The sequence below is a fragment of the Coptis chinensis genome, chromosome 9 (assembly GCF_015680905.1).
Source record: "Coptis chinensis isolate HL-2020 chromosome 9, ASM1568090v1, whole genome shotgun sequence".
In the NCBI taxonomy this organism is placed as follows: domain Eukaryota; kingdom Viridiplantae; phylum Streptophyta; class Magnoliopsida; order Ranunculales; family Ranunculaceae; genus Coptis; species Coptis chinensis.
In genome coordinates, this window is record NC_141464.1 from 43,074,246 (window position 1) to 43,085,497 (window position 11,252).

An 11,252-nucleotide genomic window follows, 5' to 3' on the forward strand; every position below is an offset into this window, starting at 1 on the left:
GTACCAAGTGGTGACTTGAGCGTTATTAGCGATGCATGGCACAACTTTGTGGCATGGCCAAAAGAATTTGTCATAGTCGGCGATGTGGTAAAGAATCATAGAAAGATTAATGACGTATTTGGTTGATTTACACTTGTTCATTCATTTGATTCATTATGTTGTTTTCCCTACTCATTTATGTAGGAAGGAGATGGTGATTTTGATGCATCCGAGAAGGCTAGAAACTATAAAAAATCAAGGAAACAGGTCAACATTTTATGTTTTTCACCGATATCTTCTTAACACTTAGCACTTAGTACTTTTAGTGTACATATATTGATTTATTTTTATTAAACAAGGTGAAAGATGCTGGTATCCCAAAAATGAAGAAGACTCCGACCAATCATGAATTCAGTACACCCAAGGTACTTATCCTTTAAATTGATATAATTCTTATCACAATATATGCATAAGCTCTAACTCATATCCATGTTTCTTATAGGCTATTAAGTGTTCTCTGGCTTTGAGATCCAGAGGCAGCATTGTTGCTAAAGGTTTACTTTTCAAGAAGACTGGACCAGAAGAAAAAGTCCACAACATTCCTTTGGGAGAACACAATGTACGAGTACAGATTGACTTAATAATGAAACCTGATCTCCCCCTCCCAATACCAGTACCAAGTGGTGACTTGAGCGTTATTAGCGATGCATGGCACAACTTTGTGGCATGGCCAAAAGAATTTGTCATAGTCGGCGATGTGGTAAAGAATCATAGAAAGATTAATGACGTATTTGGTTGATTTACACTTGTTCATTCATTTGATTCATTATGTTGTTTTCCCTACTTATTTATGTAGGAAGGAGATGGTGATTTTGATGCACCCGAGAAGGCTAGCAATGATAAAAAAATCAAATAAACAGTCAACATTTTTATCTTCTTAACACTTTACTTTTTTAGTGTACATATATTGATATATTGATTTACTATTTTTTTTTTTGTAGGGTGTGAAGTGTAGTTTGGCTTTGACTTTGAAAAGCAACATCGTTGCAAAAGGTTCAGTTTTCAAAAATACTCGACCTCAAGAAAATATTAATAATATTCCCTTAGGAGAAGCCAATTTTCGAGTACAAATTGACACTGTAATCAAACCTGACCTCCCTCTCCCAGTACCGGTTGGTGACTTGAGATTTGTTAAGGATGCATGGCATAGTTTTGTGGCATGGCCAAAAGAATTTGTGATAATCGGCAATGTGGTAAACTATTAGACAAAAAGTAATGATTATTGGTGTTGACATGCATACACTAATTTTTTTTTTTCTCCTTATTCATGTAGGAAGAAAAACATGATTTACTTGGATCGAGAAGGCTAGAAAGGATAACAAAGGCAAACAGGTCAAAGTTTACATTATTGTATTTTTATATGCATTTTGTACTTTTAATATATGACTTAGATTTATTACTATACTCATGCAGATAAAAGATTTTGGTGTTGTGGCTAAAAGTAAGAAGGCATTGCCTAACTTTGAAATTAGTACTCCACAATGTATTTAGCTTATTTCATATGATCATAATCCCATATATTTGCTAATTGTTATTTATAGACTTTTGCATAAAGAAGAATTGGTTTTTCTAGGAACAATCTCATTTCTAGCATTCCCCAAAGACAAAGAGTAAATTTACATAGAGGAAGGTACCAATGAAAGGCGGGAAATGTTCACACTCGCACTCATAGCATTAGATAGGTTAATCTAGTAAATAAGTAAAACTAGTACATTGGTAATCAAACACTATGTGTTAATTATTATTAGAGTTTGGTGAACAATCTAAATTGGTTCTAGGACTAACTAGGAGGAAAAGTTATTTCATTTTGTATAAACTCGGGTTGTTGTGCCTCCTGGGTAGTAAATGATAGCATGTTGTTATTTAGGTCTTGCTCTAAGTGCAATATTCTAGTTTTCCACAAATCCTGTTGTGACTCCCATACTGTTTATAAGTTGAATGATACTTGACAAGTTTTCAACCACTTTTAACATTTTCATTTGTGTCAATTGTATTAGTGTTTTGCATTGTAAACTTCTTTTTTTGAAGATCTTAACTTAACTTAAGTTTCATCCTCATAACCTAATGGTTTCGCAGATGCAACTAGTTTTGGCAGGACTTTAGATTATTTAAACTTCAATAGATTTGAAAGTATGAGTTGATTTTTTTCTTTCTAGATTTAGCGATGATGTTTATAATAATTGTGAAGTTCTATCCATGTGAAGTAGCTTATTCAAGTTAAATTTGTGCCCTTGTCCTTTTATTCTCTTCAATTTCTTTGGGTTTTCAATTTCAATTTCTTTTGTATAGTTTAGTGCTTTTTATTATTTTTTCTAGTAGCGTCAGTGATATAAGTCCATATCTATGTTATGCCCGTCAATATTTTGATTATTTCACATAGGAAAAGGAGGAAACACTTGATGAGATGGAACGTAGTATCAGAGAATATGGCGATATGCTTGACAACACGATGGAATCGTCTGATAATATTGTCATCCCTATAGAAAGGGAGCTTTTCGGGGAAGAGATTGAGCTAGGCCATTTTTCCATTGAAAAATCTGATTTGTTGGATATTTGCAGCATGGATTGGCTAAGTGTCAGCTGCATGACTACATACATGAAGTGAGCTAAAGTTGCATGCTGCTTTAAACATTTGTATTTGATTAGTAGATGCAATTATCGTAACATTTTTTATTTTTTAATTTTTTTAGATATCTTTATGGGAGTTTCATGAGTTCTCAAGAAAGATACACATTTGCTAATCCTTCTAACTTCACAAACTATGGGAATGATGATGGGGAGAAAGTTCAGCATTTGCAACATAGTTAGGTTATGTAAGGCGGAATCAAATTCTATTGATTCCTTACAATTTGGGGTAAGTGTTTTGTTTGTCTCTTAATCATATTTATTACTTAAATGACTATACCCTATACATTACGGATTAATTATTATCTATTTATTTTATTGTAGTAGGCATTGGGTATTGATTGTTATTGATATATCATCACAACAAGTTTACTGGTTGGATTCTTCTGGAAATCCGACTCCAATATTCAGAATAAAAGTTCTTGTTGACAAGTAAGTTATGTGTTTCATGTATTTTCTTGTATGATTATAATCTTTTTCCTTTAAAATACCAACCCTTTAAGTTCTCGACTTTATTAGAAACATATTCAAACTCGTATTGTCTTACATGATGCTTCTCGCTAGCATCCTCCTTTAGTATATGTTGTGTTAATGCGTGTGCCCCTCACCGAAGTGAATGCAATGTGAGCTTGGATCTCAAAATGTTTGCAGCAAGGTCTTATATGAATATGTGTATACCCAATTTAATTTCTTTTTATGTAGTGCTATTAGAGCTTTCACTTATGCTGGAGGGAAAAGAATGATGACAGGACCAAATTGGCAAGTGGTCAAGGTAAACAAAGCCAAATTCATATATTTTTATTACTTTTTCCTTCCAAGTAAGTATGACTAATCTTATTATTTGTCTTGTGTAGTGCCCAAAACAACTAGGAGGTGTAGAATGTGCCTACTACGTTATGATGTTTATGAGACACTTTCTTAGGGATCCTTCTCAATCTTTAACAAATAAGGTAAACACATCTATACTTCTTTGTCATATAATTAAATTAGAATATTAATGCCTTATAATATATTAGTTACGTTTTCTTTCCTTCTCTAATTTAGATCCAAGAGTTGGGGAAGATAGCAAAGATATATACAAAGATGAAATAAGAGACCTTCGCTCGGTTCTACTTGACTTTATTCAACAATTCTCATTGAGTACAACTTGAAGTGGTTAAAGGCATTTGGGAGCCAGACTTTTGTGCATGGTGAGTATTTTCTTACATTGTTTTTCTTTTTAGAAATTATTTGCTAAATAGTATGCATTTGTTTTCTATTTACAATCAAACCTATTATGGAAAAATGATAAAGTCAAACTCTTTAAGGTGTTCATTTTGGCTTTGTAGGTTTTGGATCATCACTTTCAGTTAGAAGATTTTGGAGATAGCTAGCTTTCAAGGATTTGGAGATTCTATTAGTTTTCTTAGGTTAAATGTTATTGAAATCACCTTTTGGCTAGTGATTACTTTTATTACTTGACATAGTTATTACTTTTATTCGTATTCGACATATAAGACTTTTTTCTTAGTAAATAAATTCTTGTAAGGAATTTATGTATGCCGTATTGCTTGTATTAATTGTTTTGATGATCAATGTGATGCTGGTAAGGGAAATCCTATACTATGTCCATGCAAACTATGCGGGAATGTCAAGAAATTGTTGGACGTTATACTACATGGACATGGCATGTTGATACAGCTCAGTTTCTTCTCTCTTTTGTTTCCTTGGAGGAAGACTGCAAAAAAGCACAAGAAAGCTATGCCAGGCGTGAAGGAAGAAAAAAAAAAAGCTTTGCCGCACCCCATATGGCTTCTACTCCCTTCACTTCATGGAGCCCTACACGAACTATACTACCAAAAAAAGTGCAGAGGTCTCAAATTCTTAGGTATGTTGTTGTAGTCCTAGCATCCTCTTAATCTAATAATTTACTCTTTGCTTCACAAAGACTAGTATTAGAAGCAGTATACTAATGCATAACTTTTCAGGTGTTGCCTATACTGCATGGTTCAAGCTGATACTGGAGCCTGGAAGTCTGTCAATTTAACCTCTGATCTCGCCTTGCATGAGATGTGGCCTGTATATTGATAGCATTTGAAGTGCGTGTGCTGGGTCCATGAGAATTTTTGGCTTAGGTACATCAGGTATTTCTGTTCTCAGATTACCTATTGTTGGAAAATGACGGTTTAAAAAAGAAGAGTCACTGAGTCAAAGACTTCTTATATTTTCAATAATCTTCCAGGCCACGTACACCATTGCAATGTGGGAGGTACCTACTTTTTGTGCTTTGGAAGCTTCCGGACTAGCTCATTAGTTGATCCTATTATCATCATCCGAAAGTATGAAAGTTCTCTTCAATCAAAGCATTTTTTCATTAAACACTTTGTCCGGGCGCTGAAGGTGAAGTGATGTTTAAAGGGGTAAGAGAGACGATGACGGATAGAAAACCTAACTGACCAAGCTTTACGGTTAGGCAACACGTAAAACTTCTTGTACAATACATTGAGCGTTTCTAGTAGAATGATTCTTCGTTTAAAAAGAGAAGTATCGAAGTTCTCTTTGAAGTTGTTCACAACCATTTCGGTTGAGGGATTCTTCGTTCCAAAGACAAAATATAGTTTTGTAGCACTCTGAACTAACCATCTACATGACTAACGGACTCGGATTAAATGAGAAATCACTTGTACAGAAAGTAACGATATCGAAACCTCATCTTCTTTTCATCCACCACACATACATTGTGAACTTGACTTGGATATATGCATTTTATAGCATTCTCAAGGAGTTCCTCAAGCCTGAGCATTTTAAGAGGGACAGACTTCAAGATTCTTGTCCGAATTAAGAAAGCTGCCTGCAAGAAGTCAAAGAAAGAGAGAGTAAAAGATAAGTTGTGGTGTGCATAGAACTAACGATACTTTCGCCGAGAGGTCGATGGTATCGGTAGGGTTTTGTAGACTCAGTTTCTTTGTTCAAACTTCTAATTTCAATTTATTCAATACATATGCTTCAAAAGGACAGGTTTACTTATACATAAAAAAATTCAGGTGTGGCCTATACTACATGGTTCAAGCTCACACTGGAACCTCAAAGCTCCTTTGATTTAACCTCTGATCTTAGTCTTACATGAGGTGTGCACCTGCACACAATAATACTTGGAGCATTCTGAAGTTGATAACAATGAGCATCTCTTCATTCAGTAAACCAATACTTAATCGCAATAAAGTGCAATGCGGTAGACCCGGGACCATCATACAATAAGTTACACAACATTTAGTATTTCGTTGTCGAATATCCTGAAGTTGGAAATGATCAAGGTTTAGGCAATAGAAGTTGAAGGCCTTTTATTTCTTCAATGACCTTCCGGTCGGCACACCCCTGCAACCGGAGTCATGCTAGTTTGATTTCATTCTGGCGGCAAAAGCTTCTTGACAAAGCTCATTAGTCGATGTTGGTACCCTCGTCACGAGATTAAGTAATAGTTCATTTGATCACTTCAAACTGTATTTTATTTGTTAGACAGAGAAGTGAATAAGCGGCATAATCTGTATTTACGAGGCAACTAGTCATGGCTGATTAAACATCAACCCACATGCATGGACAAATAAAGGTTCTGACCAGACTCAATTTCCTGCCCAAGTACAGCCGCATACTTCTTTTCCCTAATTCTTTAGTGATATCTCTATATATACTATATTCTGATCACATGATGTTTGATTTTCCCAGGTCCGTGTTCGTATCAGGAAGCAATGCAAGTCCTTGTCAGAGGACCAGTACAAGAAGGTCCTAGAGAAAAACTACATGGATGAGCTGTGCTTTCCAGTGGACTACTAAAGTTTTTATAATTTATGGTGTGGTTGGAACAATTAGACTACTGGCTGGTAAGTTTGGATGGATTCCTTATATTAGTTAATTTTTTATCTTGTAGTCCACTGGAAAAATTGCAATAGTATAATGGGAGACTACTAGGCTAGTGTGCTATTATAGTTCTTATCGTCTTACATTAATGCAATCTCTCTGCCATATTGTTACTTTAGATTCTTTATGCTATTATGCTAGTAAGATGGATGGGGTGATATGTGCCTGGTCATATTGGTGAAGTCAGTTGAAAAAAGAACTTTTAATAATATTTTTTTGTACAGAACATATTTACTTGTAATAACTTCTACAAGGAGGAGGTTGGCACTTATCTTGGTTTCCCCGTTTTCCGAGTAATGTCTATGAAGTTTATGGCCTGCAATGGGATTTTGAGGCTTTCATCTTGTCAAGAAGTAAGAACTTTTGTATTTGTGGAAAAAGGCCTCCTTACTTCCACTTCATACTTCATGGTTTAATTCCCTTTTCGGAAGAGGGAGACAAAAGTCTAGGTTTATATCTCAGTATTCTCAGGTGTGCATTTAAATTCAATCGTTCTGTAGTTTGATTGGACAATTATTTGAATAAGAAGCGAAACCTTTGCTTTTCTGCGAGAAAAGAGATGAGGCTTACTTTATGAGCACATTAAGGACAGATGGAATCAACACTGGGGTTGTATTATTCGTATGAAACATACCTTACATTAAAGTGAGTCCTTTAAGCAGTATTTTAAAGTAGACTGCAACTGGTATGAGAATATATTTTCACTTATTAGGTTCAGATTCGTCGCGGCGTATATATTGTGTCAAACCTGCGATCGATGGTGTGCGGCCGATGTCTACCCGACTGCGTGACGAAACGGGGAAGTTAGCAGAAGGAAGGGCAAGGAAACCACTTTTGTCACACCCCAAATTTCCAGACAATATTTAAAACAATTATATTTAATTATCTGGAAACCCGGGGTGAAACAAAACCCAAAACCCTGTTATCAAACACGATATATACAAAAACTGAAATCAAAAGAAACGAAAAGGAAAAAAATCCTTAAATTACATTATTAAACTATAAAGAAACTAACCCACTCTTCAGAAAAATCTTAAACCGTAAGACTCCTCAGCAACTCCAAATCACGTCTCCTTATCCACTGCACTCCACCATCTATGTTCCCAAGAACACACCCACGTTGCAAAACAAAGCAAACATGGGTCAGCAAATTGAATTTGCTGGTATGAGTAGACTAACAACAAAATATATAATAATCTTTTAAATGAATAAATGTAACATTTCAAACAATTTCAACTTGGAAGACAATATAGTTCCGTTTTCCAAAAACGGCGTGTAGTTTCTTCCCAAGTAAGATTTCACCCCCAACATACAAATTCCAAGAATCTCATATAACAGTACTCGTCATTCCAACTTTCCAAAATAACTCACAATACAATACCACTTACATTCCATTTATTAAATGCACATATGACAACCTAATTAAATATGTGTTTGGTATACCTTACCTTTAAGCCAACACGTCGTCTTAGGGTAGGATATTTACGTCCCTGCAGAAAAGATTAATAGATCCTACCCTCCCCAAAAACGAGTTAGACATCACAATAAAATGATTTATCTCAGCCAGTCAAAATTCCATTCATAACCAAACCTCATTTAAGACAATTAAGTCTAATTGATATTACCTGGTTCGTCCCGCATATTCGGGGAATACCACTTATCATAATACCTTCATCAAGGGTAGTCATTCATATGACATCATTACGTCATAAAGTTTCTGCGTGCATAACCATAGATCTCAGACTATCACAAGTCATTAATAGTTTCGTAATAACATATCAAGTTATAGTCACATAGAAATCACAATCATTTACTAATATTATTTACCGTTACACTTCATATCCATAACATTACACAATTCATATACTTTTACTTTAGTATCACTCGTCTACTTATGAGAACGAGGAAAAGTCACAACCAAGGAGTATATTCATCCCTTGTGAGTATCAACTCATACAAACCATGTAAACATTTATCATAAGAAATCATATACATCATATGCAATAACTCCATCACACGTAAAATCAATATTTTACTTTGCTTATTAATTATCTCGTTGACTCATTTATTCAAAGACACAGCCCAACCTTTAGTTCCTACTCCACGATTTGCACTACACACATTTGCCAAATCACACATATCCGTGTGCCTCACTCACACCGAGTACCACTACAAGACATATGTCCCAAGCGGGATATCGCCTCCAGAAAACATATTTTTATCTTGTAAACTCGTAACTTGTGAGTCACAGCCATCTCTGGGCTTTGCATACACATAATCATAAAGCCTCCTTTGGGCATAACAAAATATTAGGTCATTCATGGCACATTCAATGAATACCTTGGGTCATTCCATACATTCAAGGAATACCCATCATAACACTAACGGGCCATTCATGGCACATTCAATGAATGCCCTGAGTCATTCCCGCCACATTCAAGGAATACCCAAACCTACATTCCCGTACATTCAAGGAATACGACCAACCCGCAAGGCGAATACCTTAGTTCCTCTCTAGGGGCATCAAACTATTGGGTCATTCATGGCACATTCAATGAATACCCATCTATCACATGACATCACAAGTCATAATATCTCATTACCAAATCCTGAGGCATGGAGAGTTCTAAAGATGTGGGCGACACTTTAAAACATTATTATCACTTATAATTATACTAGCATTACTCATGTCAAAACAGACCACACATGTAGAGAGTCATTTAAAAGTCAAGGCAAATCAAGCACTTAAGCATCATTTAATGTAAACAGACTTATAATCAAACAAATACAATTTACATAACCACACTCATATATACAATATTGTAAACAAATAGTTCATTAACCCAAATTCAAGTCCACACACACTAATGTCCAAAACAGATCTACATATACTAAAGTCTATATTCATATACAACTTCTATCTCACACATATATATTTATGTAGTATCAAAACAACAGTACTTTCTAACACAATCACATAGTTATCACACAAACTAATATATATATTATAGATATAGTGACTGCACCTGTACATAAGGCTGCCTACGTATCCAATCTTTTAAGATTAGAATCAAGCCTTACGTAGCTCTTAACCAATTCTCCAAATATTTTAATAATCACGATAAAATAAAACATATAGATATATTTTCATTCCACACCAATATTTTCACGATAGTAAGAATATATCAAAAGTATAATAACCACTGACCATCTAATGCCATCATGTAACCACCCAACTATATCTATTTTAAACTTGAGCTAATTCTAACAACCTTGTTAATCCGTGCCTTGACAGACAACCCACCATTGGATCTGCCTAAAATTTGTATATGTCATTTAACTAGATATCAAGAATCTATGGATTACATTTGAGGTCAATCCGATAATAGGTTGACCTCCATCTAAACAGAAACAAAGGACTGCACCCATCAGTTTTCTGGTGTAGTTTCTACTACGACTAGTCCCACTAATGGAAGCGTCGACAGATATCAAGCCATTGGATAAATCTAAAAATCTAATATGGAAGACTAAAATGTGTCAGGAAACTATAGATTAAATTTCATACAAATCCGAGTACGCAAAGGTCACCATCTAAGAAGAAACAAAAGACTGCACACTGCAGTTTTTCTGGTGTAGAAACACTAGGACCTGTCATGCTTATGCGCACGTCGACAGAAATCCAACCGTTGGATCTGTCTAAAATTTTAATATGTCAGACTACAATGTGTCAGGAAACTATGGATTAAATTTCATACAAATCCGAGTATGGAAACGACGCCATCTAAGCAGAAACAAAAGACTGCACACTGCAGTTTTTCTGGTGTAGAAACACTACGACGTGTCACGCTTATGCGCGCCTCGACAGAAATCCAACCGTTGGATCTGTCTAAAATTTTAATATGTCAGACTACAATGTGTCAGGAAACTATGGATTAAATTTGAGAGACATCCGTGTGCAGAAAGATCTCCATCTGAACAGAATTAAAATACTGCGCAGACAACTTTTCTAGAATGGTGTTTACTGTTAACTGTTCATCTTCTTCACAAAACTCTATACAATTTATTAATGGCTTTATCCTCCCAATATACAATCCATATGATCACACATAACAAACAACATATCCTATTTCTATGGAAACAATAAAAGAAATAAATATAACTCACCTTATTAAGTCTACAAGATGTAAACAACTATGAATATCAATAGTGCGGTGAGCCCAATACTTTAAGTCCCCTTTTTCTTTTTCTTCCTCTTCCCCTTCTTTTTATTGGAGGCTAGGGTTTTGATTTTGAATAATCATCTTTTTACAGAGAAAATTCGCAGACTCTTCTTTATTCCATGTTTTAAGTCTGTTTTAAGGTAACCTATGGGCCTCCAATGGGTCTAAAACACCCAAGGTCCATACCTATATGAATGGGTACATTTTAACAATGTTTTCAAGCCCAAAATGATTATAAAATACCCACATAAGTTCTAACAAACAATTCAAGTAAAAACATTAACTTTTTTTTTTTTTTTTGAAAATCAATAATAGCTAAACAAATTCTAGAATAAGCTAGACTTCATAATATAATAGTTATTTTCAATCAAATAATTTAATTTATGTTGTTTAAAAATTGGGGTTGTTATAACTTTGGAAACAGGTCTGTTGGTATAGTCTATTGCAAATAGTCTCATAGTCGGGTCACAATTT